This window comes from Lepidochelys olivacea (assembly GCF_965140295.1).
Source record: "Lepidochelys olivacea isolate rLepOli2 genome assembly, chromosome: 8".
NCBI lineage: Eukaryota > Metazoa > Chordata > Testudines > Cheloniidae > Lepidochelys > Lepidochelys olivacea.
Window position 1 is genome coordinate 26,596,366 of NC_140418.1, and position 26,895 is coordinate 26,623,260.

At 39.5% G+C, this 26,895-nt stretch overlaps 1 long non-coding RNA gene across 1 annotated transcript in view; it reads left to right on the forward strand.

The window, feature by feature from the left end:
- Positions 1-26,895, forward strand: part of LOC311525697 — a 372,687-nt gene that overhangs the window by 93,372 nt on the left and 252,420 nt on the right. The window contains exon 2 of the long non-coding RNA XR_014712841.1: positions 10,596-10,653. This is a non-coding gene — a long non-coding RNA (uncharacterized lncRNA). The remainder of the gene's footprint in view (positions 1-10,595; positions 10,654-26,895) is intronic.

Consider the following 26,895-nt stretch of genomic DNA (forward strand, 5'->3'; position numbering starts at 1 on the left):
TGTCTGATGACTGAGTCTGCAGGCTGCTGACCTGTGTGGTGAAACCCTTCTACATTGGTTACATGGTCTCTCCAGTGAATTCCCAAGATTCTTCTTAAACAACACTGGTGGGTGGAATGCATTCAGTTTCCTGTTATATACTCCATCATCTACCACATTTCTGAGGCAAACAGTACTGTTGGGAGGACAATAGTAATCTCATTTTAGTGTGAAGATGTATCTTCCTCTTCCAGATGTTAGAGAAATGGAAAAATGATACACTGGCTTTACTGTGTCTTGCCTTCAGTACATCAGTGAGCTAGCCATTAGTAGATAGTTTACTTCCAAGATAGGCAAAAATCATCAACACTTTCACACTTTTCTCCATCAGTAACACATTTGCCAGAGGTGAGAATGCTGTCAACAATCTCCATGGTCTTGGTCTTCTGTGTACTGATACAAAGTCCCACTTCAGCAGCTTCTGCTTTTATGGTCATCGTCTTTTCATTCAATCCAGGTTGGTATCCACTATGACCATATCTCTTGCCAAAGAAGACAGGGTCCTCAGCAACAGCCATCATTCTTCTCCTCACAAAGTCTATGACAATGCAGAAGAGAAGTGGAGATAGAATGTAACCTTGCATTATGCAATTAAATATTAAACCATTCCATGTCTCCACTCTCTGTCCTGATGCAGTACACAAACTTGTCATATAAAGCTTTTTTTAAATCAACAGTTTTTGCTGGGATTCTCACGAAGCCCAGCTCTGTAGCTGGGGAATATAACACTCATTTTTTTTCTGAGGACACAAAGAGGAATATGTAACATACTTACCTGTGGATTTTTACCAGTGAGTTACACATGGGTAGGAATGGAGGTAGAGCTAGTCAGAATATTTTAAAAAATAAATCAGTAACGTTTGCAGCCCGCACATCCAAACCCATTTGAATTTGGTGTGTTGTGTGGCGATATATTTCAGATTAAAATCCCCTGATCAGAATTCATCCATACAATTTTTGCCTGTGGTTCAGATCCAGAACTAGAATAAGTCATTTCTCCATCTGGGTTGTAACTAAAATCATGAGAGAATAGATGAACTTGCAAGACTTCCATTCAAGAAAGATCTTGAGTCCAAGATCTCACAACAGCAGCTCACAAGATTCCATTTCTGACAAACCTGAATCCTAGCTCCCATTAGGCCTCAAATCTAAACCCTAAATCTGATCCAGCTCAAATCTGAACTTTTTCCTCTCTTGTCCTTCCTTATTTTATGCTCATTCAACAGAGGTTTGACCATTTTCAATTGAAAGGTCTAAGGTACCAGATTCTCCCTGTTCATGTCTGCAAGTACATCACATATATTTAGAAAAATTCTCTTTTTATTCCTTCAAGTTATGGTTGACAAAAGTGCTGAAAATCATTCTGGGTAGTAGAATATGTGAAGGGATAGCTCTAAAAATATCTTTGTTATAAAATAACTAAGTTTTGGATAGTTAAAACAGATGCTGAATCCTTGGGATAGACGGAATGCTCTATTTATATACGGTGAAATCCTGGCCTGCTAAAGTCAATGACAAAACTTCTATTGATTTCAGTGTGACTGGGATTTTTCTATTCTCTCCAACTTTGAAAAGCATCCCTGGAAGCACATGCTGCTTGATGAACAGTGTGACATCCTTCTTGGGATGAGAGAGCCTAATTTTCAACTTTGGGTACCTAAATTATGGCATCCAGTTCTGCCTTGGGTGTTCAACTCAGAATTAGGCAGTAAAAAGGGGTATTCAGAAATGGGCACTTAAATTATGTGCTCAACTTGTGTCCTCCTCCTCTTCTTCTCCTTTCTTATATATAACACTGAAATATACAGTCTTCCTGCATTCAGTAAGCTCATGGCTAAGAATTGGGTATTTAGCAGAAAGCATCAGGTAGGCTGGACTGAGATCTTGGTGGTTATTGTTATATTTTGGTATAGTCCAGTGGTCAGGGCCCCCCTTTGACAAGGCATTGTACAAACGTATAACAAAGAGACAGTCTCTGCCTACAAGAACTTACGTGACCCATCTTTAGTTTAAGGTGGTAATGGGAAAAACTCAAAGGCTTCAGAAAAGCATCCTGGATGTTTCTGCTGAGCTGAATTCTGATACTCCGACAAACTTCTTCACAGGCTTTCTTGTGAATTTCTGTCACTGATTGGCTCAGGTGTACAGTGAAAACAGATTTTCTTGCAGAAGCTCAGCCCTTCTGCTGCAAGTCCCAGATAGCACAATTAAATGAAGAGGCACACAAGAGTGGAGGAAAGGATTGGGAATTTAGTCAAACTTTTTGAAACCTGAACTGGACTTCTGAATGAAGGTTCAGATTGATTATTTTACCCAAACAAGGTTGCCTACTTAAACATTTTAGAAAGCCATGCTCTGTCCCATACTATGACGTAAGGTCATGAGCAGCAGCAAATGAAACTCCAAATAGCATGATGTCTTCAGAGGATTTGTTATACTGCACTGCTCCTTGCAGTCATCTTTTATTGAGGCAAGAACACTTGCATCTTAAACTCTGCTTCTAGCATTAGATAAATCTATGACCATGAGTATTGTGGGTCATTAATAAATATGCAGAAGAAAGGCATCTATGCAGGTTTGTTACCCCAGTCATTCTCTACATCCTTGATCCTATAAAATGCAATGAATCTTTGAACTGAGGGGCATATATGTTTTGTTAAAGTCATTAAAATAATGCTGTATTAAATACTTCTCAAAAGTAAGTCAAGTACAACTGAGTTATCTTCTGGTTATGAGGACAGAAATTAATGTATATTCAGTTACATGTCTAATATACATTAATTTCAGAGTCCTTTAAGGGCCAACCTTGTTATTAATATAACAGAACAGCTGAGGGAGCATATGGTTTATTAAGTCATGTTTATATTAATTATAAGCAGATACTATTCAAAGGGGTCACTTGTCCATAATTGGGAGACTAACTGATCACTGCTTTATACCAAAGAGACCAGGAGGATTACTACTGATCTGACGTATTTATATTTAGCCAGAAAGAAACTATATTTGTATCAAAATTGGACGAGTGGAAATTGAAATACACAATGCTATAAAGACCCTATCAAGAGGGATGAAAGAGTAAGTGAAAAGGTGTTTGAAAAATTCTTTTCACCAAGTCTGAACAACAAGATTGAACAGTGCTGGACATAATGGGGCCTTGATTCATGATGGGGGGCAGGGGACATGGTGCCACCATAATATATATATAAGGCATCATCATCATCATCATCTAAGAGTTATTGCTCATAACTTAAAACTGGTGAACTACATTTAAATCATATCTACATGCCCTCCTTCCTCACCCAACTCAGTAGTAACCATACAAGGTGAATATTGCAATACCTGCTCTCTAATGCCTATGTTAACAGCAGCACAACAGTTTATAATGCTCTTATATCTTTACAGTATCTTTCACCTCACTGCATCACAAACTACATATTTACAGGAGTAATTTCCTCTAGCAATGAAATGCTAGGCAGAACATGGCTGTTATTTAAAAGGCACAACAATACAATACAAAAGTTCAGGACTGGAAGTGAAAGAATGTTGTATGAGATGAAACTAGAGCATGAATTTAAGTAGCCAGACTGGACCAGAATTTGGAACCTGGTCAGGACACTTGAGGGTAATTTCAACCCTCTTCATCCCCCTATATTCTGATCATGGAAAGAGGTGCAGGCAGTCTGCCTTAGCATCTAGAATCTTCTGTGCTATGTCTTCTCTACTTAACATATAGCATTAGCAACATTTCAGTTTTATTCTTCCCATGACTCTCCAGAGTCACAGCATAAACAGAGCGGACTGTACTTTGTTTTTTGGACTTCTTGACTCCCTTACCTGATGCATGAATAGTTATACAGTGCACGTTTTTCTAAAGGGCTGTCCTGACAGAAAAATTTCATTTACGCATTTTACTGTTCATGTCCTCTGGTTACACAAACAGAGTTGTATGATGCTTTCCATTAAAAAGCCAATACTTGCCAACAGCTGCTGTACCACAGTATCTGAGAGTTCATTTCCTATTCTAAGTGTGGGGAAGCACTGTAATATTTGGTTCCATTGTGTGATTAGTTTTAGGTAAATATTGATTTAAAAGGGATGTAGCATTGCCAACTCTGAACTTTAAAAAACAATGAGTTAGACCTTAAAAAAATAATGAGATTTTTAAAAAATAAATAAAAAAGCAGGTCAATAAAAACACAAATATTATTTTTTTTTACATTTGGGGAGTGCTCAGGTCACAGTTTTCAAGCTTTTTCCCCACGACTATGAAGGCTAGAAATTTGCTTTTTTAAAATGAAAGATGAGATTCTCCATCATCTTTGGTGGGGCTGAGGTGTTAAGAAAAACATGAAATATCATGCAACTCACAATAAAATTATGAAAATTTGGGACTGCTGTTGATGTCGTTTTAGTTCCATGAGTTCTTAATTTTGGGGGGGAAGTGGGGTGGTATCAGGTAAATAGAAAGGCAATGAAAAGGTGCGGGGACATTGAAGGGTGGAGAGGACAGGGCAGAGGACAAAAGGGCAGGTATGAAGGGCATATATATCGAGGCTGAGTGAAGAGATTGGGATGGGGATGTGGGTGGGATTAAATAGTTATTTAGCACCTTGCAGTGAAATCCAGTCAAAACTGTAGAAAATACTCTGATGTCATCATCAGAGTCTGAAGTCCCCAGCTTAAACTGCTTCTGGGGCTGCAGTGCCAGCTTCAGTCTCTGGTTGGTTCCTCACTGCAGTCTCTTTTCCCCAGCCCACAGGGCAGGGAGGAGGTAGGACAACACATGGATCTTAGTGCCTCCAGAATTGGATTGCACTGCTAAATGGCTATGTAATCCTCCCTGCCCCCATCACAATCCCTTAACTCAGCATCAATCTACGTGCCCTTCATACCTGCCTATCAAGGTTCCTTCCCCACTCTGAACTCTAGGGTACAGATGTGGGGACCTGCATGAAAAAACCCCTAAGCTTATTTTTACCAGCTTAGGTTAAAACTATTTTATGTTTTGCCCTTGGACTTTATTGCTGCCACCACCAAGCATCTAATAAATATATAACAGGGAAAGAGCCTCCTTGGAAACGTCTTTTCCCCAAAAATCTTCCCAAACCCTACACCCCCTTTCCTGGGGAAAGCTTGATAAAAATCCTTACCAATTTACATAGGTGAACACAGACCCAAACCCTTGGATCTTAAGAACAATGAAAAAGCAATCAGGTTCTTAAAAGAAGAATTTTAATTGAAGAAAGAGTAAAAGAATCACCTCTGTAAAATCAGGATGGTAAATACCTTACAGGCTAATCAGATTCAAAACATAGAGAATCCCTCTGGGCAAAACCTTAAGTTACAAAAAGACACAAAAACAGGAATATACATTCCATCCAGCACAACTTATTTTATCAGCCATTTAAACAAAACAGAATCTAATGCATATCTAGCTAGATTACTTACTAAGTTCTAAAACTCCATTCCTTTTCTGTTCCCGGCAAAAACAACACAGAGACAGAGAGAACCTTTGTTTCTCCCCCCCCCCTCCAGCTTTGAAAGTATCTTGTCTCCTCATTGGTCATTTTGGTCAGGTGCCAGCGAGGTTATCCTAGCTTCTTAACCCTTTACAGGTGAAAGGGCTTTTCCTCTGGCCAGGAGGGATTTTAAAGGTGTTTACCCTTCCCTTTATATTTATGACACTGCCCTTTTGTCCTCCTCCCTGTCCTCTGCAGCCTCCAGTGTCTATCGCCCTTCCTGTGCCTTTCTATTTACCTGATCCCCCACCCCACCAATAAACTCCTGTAACATTTGGAGGAATGTATTCCCCTCACCCCACTTCAGCAGTCCCTGCTTTATCTGCATCTGCAGCTGCTCCTGCAGTCTTGAATCTCTGGCTGGCCTGCCCCAGCAGTTTCTTTCCTCTAGGACATATGGCCAGGGAGGAGGGACACCCTAGGGATTCAAGTATCCTGAGAGGAGGGGTTCCCTTGTACAGTTCTAGGTCCAGTGGGGCTGAGAGGGAGGAGTGGTACTCTGTTACCCTGTTACTGTGTTTATGGACATATCACAATCACTGAACAGTGGGAAATGCTCAACTTTTAGGATGTTCTTATACGTAAATCTCAGTAATTCTGTTTAAAAATTAATTTCTATTGAAATAACACATGGTATATATTCTTAATTACTTAATAAAACATGTCAATATCAGAGACACTGAATTTAATGTATGACTCACTGATTGTGAGGAAGAATGGTCCTGCAATTTTGGCACTGGTTTAGGATTCAGAAGAGCTGGGTTTAATTCCCACTGAGACTCCTTTAGGGCTTGTTTACATTACCCGCGGGATTGACAGGCAGCGATCGATCCAGCAGAGGGTCAATTAATTGCTTCTAGTCTAGACATGATAAATCAACAGCTGAGTGCTCTCCTGTCGACTCTGGTACTCCACCAGAACAAGAGGTACAGATGGAGTTGACGGGGGAGCCATTGACTCACCGCAGTGAAGACACCGCGATGAGTAGATCTAAGTACGTCGACTTCAGCTACGTTATTCACGTAGCTGAAGTTGCGTAACTTAGATCGACCTGCGCCCTCCCTCCCCCCCGCCCCAGTGTAGGCCAGACCTTAGTGACTTTGGGCAAGTCTTTAATCTTTCTTAATTCCATTTCCCTACTTGACAGGGGTATTGTGAGGATAAATTCTTTGATGTTAGATGCTACAAGGAAGAGGCCATATGTATCTATATAGATAGCCATCATCTGCAGCTTCTGATTTTGGCATTTAATTTTAATATAGAACCAAATCTTGAAGCTGACCTAAATACCATATTTTATGGTGATTTGCCTGTGATATAGGGTGTTTCCAGAACAAAATGAAAACATAGAAAATAGATTATCTATGAAAAATCAGATTTCAGTTGATCTGCAAAATTATTTCCCTGGCACTACCAAGTTCATTTTAAGTAAAGCCAACTAGGAGCATTTCCTGTTATGTAAGGTGATCTGTAGTACATACACCAATGAGCAAACGTTCCACAACAGTATGTGATTTCTAATCTGCTGGCCATAAGCAATGATCAGAATCCAGAATAGACTGAACACTTGCCCATAGGGAGACTCAAGTTCAGGAAGAATAGTTTACTGCTGCTATTAATGTAATCTTCCTCCATAATAGAATCAATACAACTATTCTTTCCTATGGGCACTATTCAGCCAGGATGGAGCCAGTCCCATAGGCTCACAGGACTTGTTAGAAACAGAGATGTAAGTAGCAAAGATTAGAGATGCAGGCACACAAGTTAGCAAGGATGAATCAATCAGAACATGGAAAATGCCATTTGCCTTGGATGTCATGGTATGGGAAATCCTTTTAGCAATTTCTCACTAAAATTCTTGTAGTAGTAGTAGTAGTAATATTACTGAAGCCCTAGACATGGATCAGAACCCCACTGAGCTAGGTGCTGTATAAACACAACATAGACAGTCCCTGTCTGTATAACCTTGCAGATCCAAAGGCAGCTTGGGAGAGCAGTGGATGGATGTCAGAAAGAGCCAAATGTAGTTTGAGGCATCTTGAAGCTACGTATTACTTTTTCACAAATTATTTAATATCCTGTTCAAAGCAATCTGAAGCAACGTTACATGTTCAAAACAATTATCTTCATAAAGTGAATAACCATATGAGATCCTCTCGTAAATATGAATCAATCCACTAAGCTATGGTACTGTTTATTCACAGTAGAAAGCAAACTTAGCTGAGAATCAATAGTACTATTCTGTGGATAGACACATTTCAATAGTCATCTTCAGCACCTAATGGCAGAACTCACCTGGCATCACCTAGTGGTGGTGCAGCAATGTAATTAAGTGTCCTTCTGGTTCCACTCCTGGAGCCACAAGACCTCTTGAGTTTGTTTGTATAATTGCCATGTTCCTCTTTACGTCGTATACTTTTTTCCTCCCCAGTTATACGTTAGACATCTGATGTTTCATATTTTCTGAGTTTGCAGCCTACCAAAGGCTGCATGTTATAACAGAAGCAACTAAAATGTGTTTAATCATTCTTTGTTTGTTTTATATTGAAGCATGGTAATAGTCTTCTAAGAAGAGTCACTAGTTTCTTTATCTACCCTTTACAGGCTATTTGAAACCATGCTCTTCACTTCATATTTTTATTATCTTCTCTACTTACATATCAATCCATTATTTATTAAGTTATATTAAGTTATATTTATTAAGTTAAGTTATTAAGTTTAGTTTAAAGTCTCATTACTGACTATGAAGATTTTCAAGATCGTGACAGCCATTTATTTTCACAGCCTGGTTTCTCTATATTCTCCAGATTTCAGTTGCTGGTGGTCTTAAAAAAGTGCCACTGAGTGATGCCAAATGCAGTGGCCCACAGACCCTAATTTAAAAATGCAATTTAGTCCCATCCACAGAATGAAATCTAGCCCCATCCTTCAATCAATGCAAGTGGTACATATGTAAACACATATTCATGCATTTATATATCTGTAATATATGTAATTTAGATCTGGTTAAAATTTTTAAAATTGATAACATTTCAAATTTTGCAATTTAAAAAAAAAGAAAAATCAATTTATTTTTGAAATTTTCCCCCTTTCTTCAGCCAGTTGTAATACAGATAAACACAGTCCATGTATATATACCCATGCAACCTTATTTCTGCCCCCTTCTTTGTGCGAAGTATGATTGCTAGTAATGCTGCCTATAGTGACTGAAGAGCGTGAGTGCCAAACTCAGGGCAGACTGTTAGGAACCAGGGCACAAACGTCAAATTGGTTGTGAGTTCTATATTTAGATTTCACCAACCAATTATGAAATATAAACTTCTCAGGGACTATAACAGTCTTAACATGGAGTCACATTTATTTAATCACCCAGGTGAGCTTACCTTTTTGGTAGTTGGTCCCTCACACCAAGAATCACCAGCAATATTTAGGTTGCTCCCAGTCCCAAAGGCCCAGTCACTTACCCCTTTTCAATCGTTCCTTAGATCTTCCACCAAAGACAATGTGTGTAACCGATCCTATAATAAAGATTTATTAAATGGGGGAGGAAGGGACACAAGAAAGTTATTTATAAGATTTAAGTGGATTTAAGATTTAAGATACACAAATGAGTTTCAATCATAAATTTCAATAGATAATAGAAGCTTCTATGATCAGTGAGCTCTGTATGTCCTTTAGGGCTAGCCTGGGCTAAGCAGCTGGGGATTGCTCGCTTATTCCAAGAAACATGTTGCTCCCCAGAGTCCAAGCTGCACAGAGATAATCAGTTCCTTCCTATCTGGGGTTTTTGTTCTCTTCTTCCCACCTGTTTTCAGTTGCAAAGCTCACTGGATGGGAGGAGTCCCTTGCATGACTCATTTTCAAGGGAAGGAGGCAGAATATCAACACAAGTCTTTTGTGCTCCTGTTGATGGTATGTAGGGAAATTCCAGTTGCAACATTCCACAATAGTCCATCTGCTATCAATGGACCATTCCTTTTGGGGGAGGGGCATAACACCTTCTGTTTAAGATTAATCATTGATACTAATTGATATCTTTCTCCTGTCTGGTGATTTACACAATCTAAGGCTCACAATATAGCTTCAAAAATATTACCTTACAATATGGGTTACAGATATTTAAAAGTGAGTTTAAGGCATGCAGCAACTCAGACATTCAAAAAAAATCTAAACACTAAATGCATTCTTATAATTCTAATACTTAAACAATACTAACCCACAGGTGAGTTCGACTGATTCCAGTTATGGGTTTGTCTGTGTTCAGTTGAGACATGATCACCTTGACTTGAGCTGTCACCATCTCTGCACCATCACAATGATCGCACACTATTTGTAAAGGATCCTTGTCTCATTCACTGCATAGAATGGATGTTTATTGAAGTACCTGTTGAATTCACTGGGAGGTGCAGGCATTTATTAAAAGGGGGAGTTTGGTCTTATGAATTTTGGGATGTAACCTTCTTATCCAAATTTAGGTTAAAACTTTTTTTTATCTATTCCGTGAATCAGTAAAATGTTTTCCTTGCTTAACAAATATTAAACATCCTGGTAATGAAAAAATTACTTGGGAATCTTCTAGGCTGCTAAGTACTGAAATGATTTACTGTAAGGTTATTTTGACATGTCTAAATTCAAGGTTTCCTAATGTAGGAAATAGAAGATTTGGACTTTCGTAATCATTGATACAATTATATTAAATCCTAATAGCAGAATAGTCAGATGTTACCATGGTTTAATCACACTACAAGAAACAGCTGACATGTGGAATAATACCAATACTGCAAAACTACATGCCTACAAATCATCTACCTACAAATTATATTGCCAAGAGAATCTGCATATTTTGTAATATATTCTAATACATATTAATTTGAGAGCCCTATAGGGGACAGTTGTTACTAATACATAAAGGAGCAGATGCAGTAGCATATGGTTTACCAAGTCATATTTATGTTAATTCTATGTAAATAGGATTTTAATAAGGTAACATTAGCCTATGATTTCTTGAATTTTCTGATATATCACTTTTCTCTGTAGAGATGAAAATGGAATCCAGGTTGGGCGAATGATAAAGGAAAGAGGTTCTCTCTTTGAGGTAAGTTTGCAGTCACCATCCGTAATTGTTCTTTGAATAGTTTGTGGTGATTTACAAATGTAATAGCTTAATTTAATTGACAAAATGCTATTCTGATCTGTTCTGTGGGTGTCGTTGTGATTTGTCCTTCTGTATTAAGATTTTCAAACTTTCCCTCAAAAATACTGCCTTCCATCTGGTTTCAACAAGTTGAAATTCATATCCATTAGAGGGTAAAAGTCTACAGTGTACGCTTGGATTCAGCTGCTTTGGAAAAGTTTGTGGAGTTCCAAAGAAAGAAGGCATTCCCATTCACACACTCCCCGGCCCTTGACATACTGGCTATTTTATTCCCTGTATTATCACCCACCTACTGTCTTTGGAATAGTTCAGGCTGCACTTCTGATTTAGCCCCAGGCTCAGAAGCTACTTCCTCTGGGTCCTGATTATTTTTATTGCACTCTGCCACTGGCTGCCAGTAGCCATTTCACCTTGTGACTTGGAGAGAGATGACAACTTGTGTTCCTGCAAGCAGGAGGCAAAATAAGACACTTATCAGCACTTCTGATTCTGAGAAGGAGCTTGAAAGATTTGCTGTGTGTTTTTATTAATTGTTATTTAAAATAATTTGATTCAAGTCTTCAGAAAGGTTCAGAGTTGACTCAATAATATTGTCGTCTTGGGGGTCAGTTGGATTTTTATTTTTTGTTCAAAATGGTTTCACCAGTTCTACTCTAAGACCCAAGCTGTAAAAACAGCCACTTTTCCCCAAGAATTGTGATAGTTATCAATAGAAGAGTAGAAGTGTTCACTCCAGAATACTAAGTTAGCAGATTTATTTTTTAAAATAATATGAAATTGTTGTTGATTTCCAGTTCATTTTCAAATATCATAATCAGAGGATAGTTTGCGGGTAAGGGGGAGAATCTTAATGGAAATTTGAAAACAAAGGCATTTGGTAACAGTGGGGCATTTTTAAAGGTAATCAAGTCCTGAAGAGCTTGATTCCATTAAAAAAAACCACCCTGAAATAATAGAAGACATCAAAGTTTTGGGCCTGTTAGGTAGCTCTGGAAGGTAAATATCTTTCTGATGTTACCTTCATTTTGGTTGAACCAAAGAAAGTGAACCAAAGAAGGTTTTTAAAATATACTCTGTCAGTCCCAGAAATGTCTAGCTATCTGCTGTAAATAATTAAACACAGTTTTAGTCACCCAAAATATAATTTAATTAAAGCTGATTGTAATTAAATGAAAGAAATTCACATTTGTTTTTTTCAAAACAATCCATGATAACACCGCCTCCCTCCCTATTTTCCAGCCTGATCTTTTCATAGGTCTCAGTTGGCCGCATTATCATCTATGAGTCAGAAACTTAAACCCCACAACAAAATTTGAGTTCCCACTCAGTGACAACACTGTATGTGGGACTTCTAGGGACATTTTTACACTGGGAAAAATGCTGTATTTGTCCTCATCACTCATGGCTATTAAATAACGTTTAAAGATCTTATGGCACTTTGAAACACTAAAGGTTAATTCTAGTATCCTGAAAGACTTTCTTCCTACATGAACACTCCCACTGACTTCAGTGCGCTTTCGATCAGACCCTGTAAAAAGTTCTAATATTTTAGGATGTGTATAAACTACTATCACACAGATGCTGGTAGATTTGCCTACACCATGACTGTATTTTATCTGGTTTTGTTGCTTAATATAAGTATTTAACTTATTCCTCTGTAAAGCTATTTGCTATATCTTGAATATAAAAGGCATTACACAAAGCTATTTTTTTTTTCTCTTTGGTAATCTATTCCATCATCTCCTGTACTGTGTAATGATGCACATGTTATGAATAACATTTCATTCTTCTGAAAAAATTTCTATCACTAGGAACTCATTGTAAATAACAGAAATAATACACAATAATCTCTTTAAGAAAATAAATGTTTCAAAGTAGTAAATAAGCATATGAGCCAACAGATCACTAAAAGCAGCACTTGAGAGTCAGGAAATATTGAAAACATTTTACTTTCTTATTCCCTAGATAGCAAAGCAAATATACCAAAACAGTTTGTTGGGAGAAAAAGTGAAACAAAATAAGAAATAGACAAGGGGATGCAAGGTTATTAGAAATCTATAGTGAACCATGATCTCTCAAGTGGTCAACAAAATATAGTTCCCCTCTCACCATGGCCTATATCTCTGCTGATAGTGAGATACACTAGAGATTCATAATCCATCCAAAGTGAAGAAATAGTTTGTGTCATCATCAGCAGAGAGATATCAGATCATATATCTTCACTTGACAAGAGGTGGCAATTTAATCTGACAAGTTTCCTGCCAATGAGGACAGCTTTAGGAGTTCAACTGCTGTGGTAAAGATTTGACATGTCATTGAGGGATGTTGTGCAGAAGCTTGACAATAAACTGGAACTTGCTAATGCAGTTTAAGATTGCTGTAAAAATGTATTGGAAACCAGAGACTGTAAAATTACTATACTCCTCCAGAACTGTTTTTCTTTCCTTTGCTGAATATTTATGTGATGTTTAATGCACAGCACATGTTTAAAAACTTGTTTCCTGATGATGTAAAAGAAGTCTATTATAATGCACATGAAATTGCAAGGAATTCAATTAAATGCATGAGAGAATAAATTGAATGACCACCTGTAAGCGCATTTTGACAAGATTTTTTTCTTTGGTTTTTTTTTTAAATGTTTAAGAAGAATCAGAGGTGGTATGTTATGAGCTAAGAAACAATTTGTATGTGATTCTTTATTATTGTAATTACACAAGGGAATATAGGCCATGAGAAGTTGAAGTGCTATGTGGACTTCTGGAAATGGAGCAGATGTCTGCAACCAGACCAGAAGTTCATCAGAAAACATGGTTAGGTTGCTGACTTACTGCAACAATTTGCCAAGATTGTTGCCTAAATTCAATTAGACATCAATGGGAATTAGGGACATGACTCATTTAGGTACTTTTGTAACTCCCACTAGACACCTATCTGCGTCTTTAGGTGCCAAAATACTTTTGTAAACATGGACCTAATCTGAAGGGGGAGTCAAAAGTGATGGAAACATTTTTTTCCAACACATCTGACCCTGGTGGACTACTCATCTGGATTTAATCTGAGACTAAAACCAGATTTACGTACGTAAAGTCTATGGTTGCTACTGTTAGGTCCGACCTTGAGAACTATCATGAGATACTTTTGGTGTGGAAGCCTCAAATTTACAGATACTGCACTATTCATAACTAAGAGCATATTTCAGACTGAAAGCACTTTTCTGCCATGCCAGTTCTCTGCCACAGAATATTTTTCAGAAAGTGATGAAGGATGCATGTATCCTTCTCAAGTCATCTCTCTTAGTTCTTGTGTTTCCACTAGCAATACTGAATACAGCTATTTCTCAATGGTATCTATAATGTGCCATGATATTCAAATGCTGATCCATTTAACCAATAACTTACCCAAAAAGAAATGGGAGAGGGAAGGAAAGAGGCATTCTTAATATACTTCTCATTCCCAATGTGCTCCTCCTGTTTTCTCTATGGTGCTCTTGGCTCTTCCTGGTCATGAAAATGGTCTGAAAGCATGGAAATCCAATTGATCGTTAGTGAAAGACAAATCACCGCATACATGTTTGTCAAAATATTTTTGGAATCTAGGGGAGGTAGTCATTTATCCTAAATATTCATAGTGATGTATAGGTTCTAGCCATTGACATTAAAATGTGAGTACTGAGGCTAAAATCCAGCTCAAAACAGTAAATAATAATAATGCATACTGAGTAGGAACCACTTGCGTTGGTACTATATCTAAAAAGTAGTAGGAATATATTACATGTCTCAAGGAAGAACACATCCAATCGAAAGGACCACAAATTAAACTTTAAAGGGCAGATACAGGATCCCAGTGTTAAGGGGCCCTACACCAATAGTTGAGGATTCATGGGCTAGGGGGAATCCCCAACTTGTGTAGGACCAAAATAGCTAGCTATTCTGCTCTTAATCCCCATCCACATACAGGGCATGTCATGTTGTGCTCTCACAATCTCCCGCTAGTGTAACAACCCCAAGTGAGAAATGTTAAAAAATGACAGAAATTAGAACAACCCTTGAGGTTGCAATACATTACAAGGGCTGTACCATCGCCTAGCTGTCCCATGGATTAGGAGAGTGCAAAGGTTATGTACGCTGTATCTCAGCTAGATCTAAGGAGAGGGGGTCTACATTTTACTTAGCTTTGTTGTTCTTTCCAAAAAGTTGTGAACTATCTAGAGGGAACCTGGCCGCTTAGTCTCATTATACATTCTGCTGGCATATTTCTAGTTCACGTTGATGTAGTGTCACACATTGTTCATAGAATATCATGGTTGGAAGGGACCTCAGAAGGTCATCTAGTCCAACCCCCTGCTCAAAGCAGGACCAATCCCCAATTTCCCGCCCAGATCCTTAAATGGTGCCCTCAAGGATTGAACTTACAACCCTGCGTTTAGCAGGCCAATGCTCAAACCACTGAGCTATCCCTCCCCCCACTTATTCTTTAATTAAGCACACTTCAAGGCTGTTGAAAACATGTTTCACCTTCTGGACTAGCACTTGGCTGAGAAGCTGGAAGGGAATCAGGTTAAATTATGTGATGTGTACCTTGTTTGCAAGGAAGAACGCCCTTTTAATGGCAGTAAACATCCTGGACTCTTAATGGTATTTTGTGACTGATGGTAGAAGAGATGGAAGTCTGTGGGCCATTCTGGGATTCCCTCTGACTCTTTAGATAGCTACTATAATTTCAGAAAGATTTGCAAGTTCACGTTGCACTAAATAGAGTGGGTCATCTATTCAAAGCTCAGCATTATTTCCTCACCCTTACCACATACTGTGGTTTATTGATATCTTAGATACAAAGTTATATCCTGTTCTAAGTGTAAGGTAAACAGTGCACTTTGGTAGTAAATAAGTCATAGTTTAAAGTGGCAAACAATTGATACCTAAGGTCTTTTTAATGGAGAGCATTGTAGTAGTGTGTGTTTTATCAAGACAGTGCAATAGGGTTCATTTCTGTGACAAGCAAACATTACAATACATTAGCCACATGATAGTTTGGCCAGTGCAGTGATTAGGTAAGGAACAGGCCCAACAAGGCTTTTTGTTCAATGCTGTAGAGACATGGTTTACTGTGCTTCCAAAATAAATATAAAAGATAAGCTGTGATAAATGAACGGGGGGAGGGGGAGGATGGGGGTGTGTGGAGAGATAGCTCCCTTTTATGGACCCAGCCTGCCAGTTAGCTATAAAATCCCTCTTAGTAGCTGTTCTCTACTTGCTTTACCTTTAACGGGTTAAAAGTCACTGCAATACATAGGTAAAAGGAAGTGAGTAGGCACCTGGCCAAAAGAGCCAATGGGAAGGCTAGAACTGTTTGAAATTGAAACAAGGCTCCCCTTTTGTCTGTCTGTTGTTGTTCTCAGAGAGAGGCAGACAGGGCTGCAGTTATGCTGTAATAAGCTTTGGGCCAGGAATGAAAAATCATTGTTATCATACCTAGAAACTACTCATTTGAAATCCCAGATACGTAAGTAGATCAGGAAATGTCTAGGAAGATGTGATTAGGTTTATCTCTTTTTATCTCTTGTGGACTCCTCTGTGCTAACCCCAAATGCTTTTGTTTTGCTTGTAATCTTTAAGATGGACCTCAAGAAAGTTATTCTTGATGCTTAATCCTTGTGGTTTTTTTTTTTTAAATCTAACAGTAGCCTGAGTTTCCAGATGTATTTTCTTTCTTTCTGTTTTTAATAAAATTTTACCTTTTTTAAGAACAGGATTGGATTTTTGTGTCCTAAGAGGTTTGTGTGCATGTTGTTTAATTAGCTGGTGGCAACTGCTGATTTCCTTAGTTTTTCTTTCTTAGCTCTTCCCCGGAGTGGGGGTGAAAGAGCTTGAGGGTACTTTACAGGAAGGAATTCCCAAGTGTGCCTTCCTGGGTCCTCAAAGGGGTTTTGCATTTGGGTGGTGGCAGCATCTACCCATCCAAGATCAGAGAAAAGCTGTAACCTTGGGAGTTTAATACAAGCCTGGAGTGGCCAGTATTATTTTTTAGAATCCTTGCAGGCCCTCACCTTCTGCACTCAAAGTGCCAGAGTAGGGAATGAGCCTTGACATAAGCTTTTCCAAAGCCCTGAGTGATGGTCTGGCTCCGCTTCTATTGAAGGCAATAGCAAAGCTACCTTTGATTTCAGAGGGACCAGTTAGGCCAGTCCTGTGCCCTTTGGAAAATCCCATCCCAAAGGTCCCAACTTTATTAGGCAAAGGTTTCTATCAAGAATATAAAGGCTTTTCTTAAGCAAAAGTCCTTCATGCAAGTCTAACGTGATTCCCCCAGAATGATTTCTCAGCAATGGGGAATGAATCTGAGACCTCAGGTCTAAAAGCTTGAGCCTCTAGTGCCTGAGCTAAAAGACCCACATTTGCTAGCTCAAATCCATACTCCTTTTTTTTGTAGTCCAGCCACTAGAGGGGGACAGAGAGCCACACTGTGCAAGAGTGGGTTACTTATATAATTCCGTTTGGGAGTGCATTCCACTAACCACCTGATCCATCTCTTTTATACTGTTTATTTGTTTATGTCCCCTACTGCTCAGGGAGGATCAGCTTCATGTTGCCGGTTAAGCTTATCAGCATTATCAATAATAGATGTGGAGCTACAGGTGATTCCCTTACCTTCCACCTCTTGTTAGTGGACTGCAAGGATTTCTGGCTGTTTGTGTTGGGATTTAAGTCTTGTCTCCCTACCTGCCAGATCCTGTTGAGTGCCTATTCACTCAACCACAGGCCAGCAGCAGGTCTGTATTAATTATTCTATTTTAATCTATTCCAATTTAAATCAATACAAAAAGATATTTTGAAAATTCATCATCATGCCAGAACTAATGGCAAAATGTTTTCCTGCCTGTCAAGCTGATAACATGAATTTCTTCGAGTGATTGCATATGTCTATTCCACTCCTGGTATCTCATTTCTGTGTGCGCCAGTGCAGTTGTTGGAGACCTTTTACCTTTAGCAGAACCCATCGGAGTGGCCTGAGTGCTGTCTGCCTAGTACCCATGGCTGTTCCCATGATTTGGACAAAGTGTTTGTTGTTGAATGTTAAATTGTAATGGGTCAGGATGAAATGAATGGCTCCCCAATATTCCAACCTCTTCATAGCCACCTTGAGGAAGAATTTCTGGACAACAATACCATGAAACCCATGATATACCTGAGATACATCAGTGACATTTTCATCCTCTGGACAGACAACCTAATCTCCCCCAGAGATCTCCACCACAACTTCAACAACCACCACTCATCTATTAAACTCTCTCTAGAACACTCCCACACTAACATCAATTTTCTGGACACCATGATCTGCTTCAACAATGGAACCTTACAGACAAGTATGTACAAGAAACCCATAGATCACCACACCTACCATCACAGATCCACCTTCAACGCACCAAAAAATCTGTTATCTACAGGTAGGTACTCAGATACTACTGAATATGCTCTGAGGAGAAAGTCCGGGATATACACCTTAACACTTTTAGAACCAACTTCAGTAAGATTGCATCATGGAATGGGCCACACAAATACTAAGGGAGAACCTGCTTCAATATGGAAAAAAAACCTTGCTCTGGTTGTATATCCCTAGTTGTCACCTTCCACCCACACTGGAATCTGTACTGGGTATCTTTAACAATTACAACCCATACTTGGTTGGGACCAGATCCTGAAATAAATCTTTAACTCCTCCACCACCCCCATTCTGGCCTTCAAACAATCCTTCAACCTCTCCAAGATCATCATAAGCAAGCTCTCCACAGACCAGGACACACCAACTCAAAGTGGCACCCCAGACCTCACGAGAACAACAGATGCAAAATCTGTACAAATATCTTCACTTCTAGGATGGTCAACACACCTTTCAAGATCTATGATTCCTACACATATGCCTATCACAACATGTTGTATACCTCATCCAGTGCACTAAATGCTCCAGTTAACAACTATATGGGTGAAACCAGACAATCACTACACTCTTGAATGAACTCACAGAGAAAAATGATAAAGGACAAAAACACCATATCACATGTGGGTGAATCATTTTCACAAAATGATCACTCTATATCTGATCTCAGATTTATCCTTAAAGAAAACCTGCACAACAATGTCAAAAGACAAGCCCTAGAGCTTAAATTCATAACTTTTCTAGACACTAAAAATCATGGTCTTTATTAAGACACAGTATTTATGGCTTATTACAACAATCTGTAATACAATAAACCCATTCTGTCCCCTGCTTCTGCCCTCCCTTTCCTCCCTATGACTGGAGAGATGTTAACTGGCAACTTCACCTTAAATGATCCCTTGAAATGTGTGTTAACTACTTATGCTAAACAATCTGTTCCACCTTGTATTTAGCTGTGACACCCATTGTTTAATTTGTAATGAAAGAGGTGCTGGGGCTCAAGCTTTTCTTTTACATTCATAACTGATGCAGCAGGTGCCAGGGCTATAACCTGACATGCCCAGAGGTGGCAGGGCTTAGCCCTGGCCAGCACTGGTGACACTGGGTACATTTCTTAGAGCTGAAGAGCTCTCTGTAAGCTCAAAAGCTTCTCTCTCACTCATCAACTGAAACTGGTCCAATACAAAATATTACCTCACCCCCCTTGTCTCTCTAATATCCTGGGACCAACATGGCTATAACAACACTGCATATAATACAGTAGTTAAATTTCTATTCCAGCTCCAGGATAAAATCAGGAACTCAATACAGGATTGAGTATGAATGAATTATTATGTGATTAATAATATTATAAAAATAAATGTTTAACATCTAGAGCTTCTCTGCCATAAGTTGTAGCCAACAGCAACCCCTACTGTACAGCAAACTTCAGATTTTGAGTAAAGTATCTGCAGACAACACTATGGTCCTTGGAAGCCCTGGAATAATATAAGACAAAAAATTCTACTGAGTGCTTTATCAGCCATTTGCCATTCTCTGAGTGGCAGCCAGTGACAAGGTGGAGCTACTGAGCCTTAACATCCAGCTCCCAGGGGCATCTAACAATCCAGGAGCACTAAACAGCATAGCACAAAATCAAAATTTAAATGCTCTCACCAAATACTCTTCATTTTTATTTGAAAAAGAAATAATGCTTTTGATGTTTTCTATTCCACTGTTAAAGAGAATGACATGTAGCTAAACAGAATATTTATATGGGAATAAAAAGAAAATAAACTGATTTGCAAAGCAGGCAGAAGGTATTTGATTCATCTGAAATAAACATTAAGCAATGGCTTATATGTCCGATGGGGAAGCTCTTGATAATGTTAATTTGCAACAGTATGTGTGCACTTTTTGGCATCCTTTAGAAATCCAAGTTACAGACTTAAAACAAAGTCTTTTGCCTGATGCATTTCCTATTGATTTCTTGCATAATTTCTCATCGCTGAATGGAAAGATCCAAGTTTTTGTTCCTTTGTGAAAATGTGATATAACTTTGAATATCAGTAACATGCATTTTAGAACACCATGGCTGATGGATTATTGATTCATAATGAAGTTTTAATTCTCTGCATATTGAGTAAATTACAGAGCTATTACATTGGTATAACTTTATTTCATCTCATTTGTCATTAATGAGTTACAAATTATCTAACTTAGTTGCTTTGTCAGCAGAGCTTTGTTGAAATTAGATTTGCAGAAATTAGCTAGCATGTACGACACCTTTTTATAATGAGCTATTACATTTAGACTGATTTAAAATTATCCAGTGCTGACTATATAACAGTTATATGGCAGTTAAGTGGTGTGTAGGCCTTCTACTGACCTATCCATCAATAAATTTTACCCTGTCAGTATATATGTAGACTTACAAATATCTTTATGTGTGTGTGTGTGTGTGTGTGTGTGTTTGAAAACCAGTTCTTCTTTTATTCTTCTGTCAGATCCTGAGTTTAGAGTTCTGTGTTTCCCTTGGCAACTGATTTTTCCCCCACTTGAAACCAGGCAGGTAGCATTTTCCTGTATGCTTGGAACGTTGTATTGGGTGTTAGCAGTGTCATCAGGTGTTAGGAAGTGAACATAAAAGCCCCAGATGTAGGACTTGAAATGTGCGAAAAGTAAAAACTACTTCTCAAATGATTAATCTTAAAAGGTATCTACTTGAGGTTTTTAATTTAGTGGGTACAATCTTTTGTTACTGATTTAGCATCTTAAGGAAGTATTTTCACTTAAAATCAGATCACCTTTAAGAGTTCTGCACTTGTTAGCTATTCCTGAAACCAGAACTTTTCTTACAAGTTTAGCCATGGTTAAACTTACCTGGCTGGTTGTTGCTTTCAACTTTATATGCACCTACTCAATTGGTATCTGATGCACATCCTGTGACAGTACACTGTTACTGTAATGTAGAGTAGATCATTCATTGGGCAGATCTTTCTATTGCAAATTTCAGCTTTTGCCAGTTTGACTTTAGCTGGTGATCATTCTATTAAAAAAAGCAAGAAAAAGCTGGAGTTCTCAAGTAAATCAACAGTCCCCTTTGTTGAGAATTCAGCTACACACTTGAGAATTCAGTTAAACACTTTTTTTCAGATGCTGTACTCAACATTCCATGAATACTTGTAGCTTAAAGGGCGGGGGGGGGGGGGGGAGGACAGAGCCTGCTCGTCCATTAATAAAGGAAGATGTTGGCATAAAGATCTTGATTTATTTCATCTTTGTTTATTCTGAGTTTGTTCAGTCTGTACAGTAGCCTTCCACAGGCAAGGCAACAATAGTTAATTCCTACCCTGCCTGCTGTAACTGGAAGCGTGCAGACAAAGCTGTAGATAACCCCAAGGCTAAGACCAAATTCCGTTCCATTCTTGTTAGCAAGCAGTCTCACCAGGGGGAAACAAAGCAGAAATGCAGAGTTTCATTTTGGTGTCTCTTTGCCTTGATAAAAATATGTATATTGTTCTTTATGACTCTCTACTTACCTGGACTTAGACAAGGTCTGAAACCTCAGGTAATCAGTTAGTAGGATTAATGCTTTGATTGCATAGCAGATAATATAGAGTGTTTCTATTCAAAACCGAGAGATCCAAATTCTGTCCTCATTTATATGTATACAATGTAGATAAGATGCAGATTGCATATGCAAAAAACCTGTAACACTACCAGGGATTTGAGGTTCACTTTGGCACTATGTGAGGTATATGAAATTATTGATATTCTTAGCTGGAAACATTGATGAGGAGGTTTCCAAACTGCGGGTCGTGACCCAGTACTGGGTCGCGGAATGTAAGGCACGGAATGTAAGGGTCGTGGTGGCTCTGGTCATCACTGCCAACCGGGCATTAAAAGTCCTGTCAGCAGTGCTCCCCAGCTAAGGCAGGCTAGTCCCTATCTGTTCTGACACTGCACTGTGCCCTGGAAGTGGCCAGCAGTAAGTCTGGCTCCGAGGCAGGGGAGCCATGAGGCTCTGTGCGCTGCCCCCACCCCGAGCACCGGCACTGCCCTCTTGTTGGCTGGTTCCCAGCCAATGGGAGGGCGGTGGTGGTGCCTGTGGGCAGGAGCCATGCAGAGCCACTTGCTTACCTCCGCCTAGGAGCCGGACCTGCTGCTGGTTTCTTCCAGGGCACAGGAAGCCTGCCTTAGCACCCCTGCAGTGCCATTGACCGGGAGCCGCCCAAGGTAAGCTCGTGCCCCAACCCCGCACCCTAACCCTCTGCCTCAGCCCTGAGACCCTCCGACACCCCAAACCCCTCATCCCCAACTCCGTTGGGTCATGGGCATCAACAATTTTCTTCAACTGGGTTGCCAGAAAAAAAGTTTGAAAACCACTGCTATAGACCACTAGCAAGTATTCTAAACTGTGGCTAGCTGACCACAGTTTGAAAGCTGCTGATTTAAAGGACAAACTTTACAACTTAACTTTTGGCCATGTGATTTGTAATCTATGGCTCTGATCCTGGTAATTCTTGTACCTGTGCTTAATTCTGAGGATTTGAGAAATCCCACTGAAGTTATGTACATAAAGTTAAGGATGTATGTAAGTGTTTGAAGGATTTGGGTCTAATAGATTAATTCCCCTCTCTAGTGATGACTAACATAACTAAACTACACCATAACTAAACTTTGTCTCAGAAGAAGCCTGTGACTGTTCTGTATCATGCATGTCTTTTATTCTGTCACTTGTGACAAAGAGACTGGAAATCAAAGGGCCTGATTAAGTGCATTCTTCCTCAAGTGCTATGTTGTTTTTTCCCAGCTTTCAAGGAAATGTGCTGTGGTTATGTGATAAGTAATTTCAAAGTGCCTTTGCTAATTTGTAACTTTCCATTTGTTGTTTTGTTTTTTATTTGTGGGGGATGTGGGGGGAGAAGTAGTTGTTGCCTCTGCAGTTAAATTTTTAATGTATTTTAATAACTTTGACACTTGAAACTAGAAAAATAAGTACCATCTTGATGATTGGTTTATTGCTCATTAAGATGAATAGTTTATGTAGATTGACATTCCATTTGAATCAACATCCAGACTTTCAGATCAAAATCACTTAAATTCACCTACCAGTACTCTTAAAACATAAAAGTGCAGGATAAACTATGGAAAACGTAACAAGTGCCAAGCTAGAGGCACTGGATGTTTTTAATAATACCTGGATATTTTTAGAGTGGCAAAGTAATACTTTGAATTTGCTAGTAATTTCAAGATATGTCAAAATGCCCAGACACTATCCTTTTGTGTGATTTCCAATTTTACTTATAATTATGATTCAAAGCTGGAATTCAGTAAAATGCGTTTGAAATGCAATATTTCCTCCATTAAAATGGTAGACTTATCCTGGTATCTATCCTTGCCACTATCCAAAATATATTCCCCCTATCAATGATGAACATTTTTGTAATTTCCACACACCAATGATAATGTGGTCCAAAAAGTTGCTCCTTATTTAACTTTGTGACAAACGTGGTGTTTAAAATTTTCTAAAGAAGTCAAGCCTGTGACATGCTGTGTTTCAGCATAATTAGTTCATATTGGTTCATTGTTTTGGGCAATTAATTGATTCACGATCACAGTGAAACAAAAACAGATTGATAATGTATGTGAAATCTTAACTCCTTCAATTGTCTTGAAGTGCATGAAACTTCTCTGTTATGCCCTTGAAATGAACCCTATAGCACTGTTTCCATCAATATGTTCTACCATTTTTTCAAATGTCTCCAAATTGCACCTAGAAATTATGTGCATGCAAAACCTGACATCTCTGTTTGTGAAAGAGCAGTTCTGTGAACAATAATACTCTTAGTACATGTAGATACTCATTTAAATATACAAATGATGTTTCTTGCATGCACAATTTGGTAGGCATCCAAAATTTTCAGGGTAAATTTTGAAAGGTTTGTGAAAATCTGATCTTTCGCATCTAAGCATTAAATAATGTAATATTATCTAAGAGAATAAAATGGTTAAAATGACATCTCAGGAAGAAGCAGTTATGCAAAAAAATCAAAAGGCAGCCAGTATTCATTACCAGCATGTGTAGAATGCCATATTCAAAAGGGAAACATATGATGTTCTTTGCCAGCACTAGCTTCCTGCTAATTCAATTGGAATGTCTTTTTTGTTAACCAGAATACAAAACCAGCGATGGAATACTTCATTTAAAAAAAAAAATCTAAAAAAAAGGCTAAATGACAACTCATCTAGCTCTCCAACAAGATGAAAATCTCAATATTAGCCAACTGCCTATTACACTTCAATTCTGTATTTTTGGTAGTGCTGTATGTTTTAAAAAGATATATTACTGATGCACCAGAGCAAGGAGAATAAAGTGAAAATCATGGCTGAATCATGATTTATTTCTCATCATATTTCAAAGTCTCTGTTGCATTCAAAAAGAGGGAAAAAAGGAAGCAAAGTCTTACAAGAAACCTCTTCATAAATATGTTGCAAGGAAGGTGCAATGTGGCCTAGTGGATAGGCGCCCTGGGCTGGGATCCAGAAGACCTGGGTTCTTTTACTGGTTCTGCCACTAGCCTGCTGGGAACCCTGGGCAAGTCACTTTATCCCTCTGTGCCTCAGCTTTCTCATCTGTAAAATGTGGATAATGATGCTTTGAGATTTACTTCTGAAAAGTGCCATATAAGAATATTAGTAGCATAGGCACCGACTCTGTGGGTGCTAGGGGGCTGCACAGTGCCCCCCCATCAGCTTTCCTGATCCTCCCATCACCGCCCGCCTGCCAGCTGGCCCTGCAGATCAGCACCTCGCCCTCCCTCCCCATGCCTCCTGGGCACCGTGATCAGCTGTTTCATGGCATCCAGGAGGCTCTGAGAGGAGAAGGGAGGAGTGAGGATGTGGCATGCTCGGGGGAGGGGCAGAACTGTGCGGGAAGAGGTGGGATGGGGTGGGGCCTTGGGGGAAGGGATGGAGTGGGGGCGGGGCTTGGGGCAGAGTCAGGGCAGAGTCAGGGGTCGAGCACCCGCCCCCCCCTAGCACTTTGGAAAGTCAGTGCGTGTGATGAGTAGTAGTACTCTAGGTCAGTGGTTCTCAAAACTGGTCCGCAGCTTGTACAGGGAAAGCCCCTGGCGGGCCAGGCCAGTTTGTTTAACTTCTGCATATGCAGGTTCGGCCAATCGCGGGTCCCACTAGCAGCGGTTCGCCGCTCCAGGCCAATGGGGGCTACGGGAAGCAGTGTGGGCCAAGGGATGTGCTGGCCACCCTTCCCGCAGCCCATTGGCCTGGAGCGGCAAACCGTGGCCAGTATGAGCCGCGATCGCCTGAACCTGCGGACATGGCAGGTAAACAAACCGGCCTGGACTGCAAGGGGCTTTCCATGAACAAGTGGTGGACCGGCTTTGAGAACCACTGCTCTCGGTACTGACTAGGGCTGTGCAAGACTGAGGATTTTTTAGGTATCTCTTGCAATGTTCATAGTTTTGGTTTGGATATTTTTTGCTCTCTCTTCATCCCATACTTCCCCTCTATATACTAACCCAACTTTGCAATCTTTCAATACTTAACAAAACAGTAATTTCACTGAGAAAGAACATGGAAAATGATGAACTTCCACCATGTTTTCAGTTAAAATAATTCTAGACTAATTTTTGCATAAGAGTTTCACAAAAGAGATTTGAAATCAGAATGAGTTTTGAAACTGCAACAGAATGCACAAAGTATGAATCTTTTTGAAATTTGTTTTGTATGTTTCACGTACACCTGTATCTCTCCTAATTTATTTGATTCACAGGAAAATTACACAAACTGTGGATACTTATTTGAACCTCTGCCAAGGTATTAAAGAGTCCGGGAAATAAGTGGTCTATTTCCCCTCTCCCGGATCTTCAGTAGAATCCTCCAAATCTTATGGATATCCGCTTTATATCCACAGATATCCATATCTGTGAATCATTTTTGTGGCTCGTGGATGGATGTGGATCCAAATTTTATATCTAAAGCCCTGCAAATCTGTGGACATCCACTTTGTATCTGCAGATCATTTTTGCAGATTGCGGATCAGATTTGTATCTGATCCGCAATCCATAAAAATGATCCACAGATACAAAGATCTAGTCTTCAGTTCCAGCTCCTTGCCCTTTAAATTCAGGCCTTTGTTTAGGATGTCAAATAAGGTCTGTCCCCTTTTTGGGATTTATGCCATTTTACCTGCGGCCAGTAGAGGTAACTGTACCTGCCCACTACTCTAGGTTATAACCGAGGGACCCTATACACAACAGCCACCTACTGTTTACTCCAATCAGTCGCTGCTATTGCCCTGGCCCTTTTCCTACTGTGCCCCTTTTATTATCTCCAGCCCTATCTCAGGGCCAGCATCTTCAGATTCTTCTCTATCTCCAGGCTAGAGAAGAGTACCCTTTCACTCTTCTGGTCCCAGCCAAGAACTGACCTGCTAAGGCCCCGTGGCTCCTTTTATGTGAGCCTACTGGACTTTGGCTACTTCTGTGAGGCTTTCTAGGCAGGACTGGAGGATGCAACTTCACTGCTTCTTTCCTGTCACTTTGTTGCTTCCTGGGGTGGGGATTAGTAGGCCCATAGGGCCTCCCTGTAAGGGACTGCAAGGCCAGGTACACCCCGGCACTCACCCCTATAAGGATGTTAAATTTAGTTACATCATGGTAATCATTGCTGAGCAGTTCAGCTATAGTTACCTCTTGGACCAGAGCCTGTGCTCCACTTAGGACTAAATCAAGAATTTCCTCT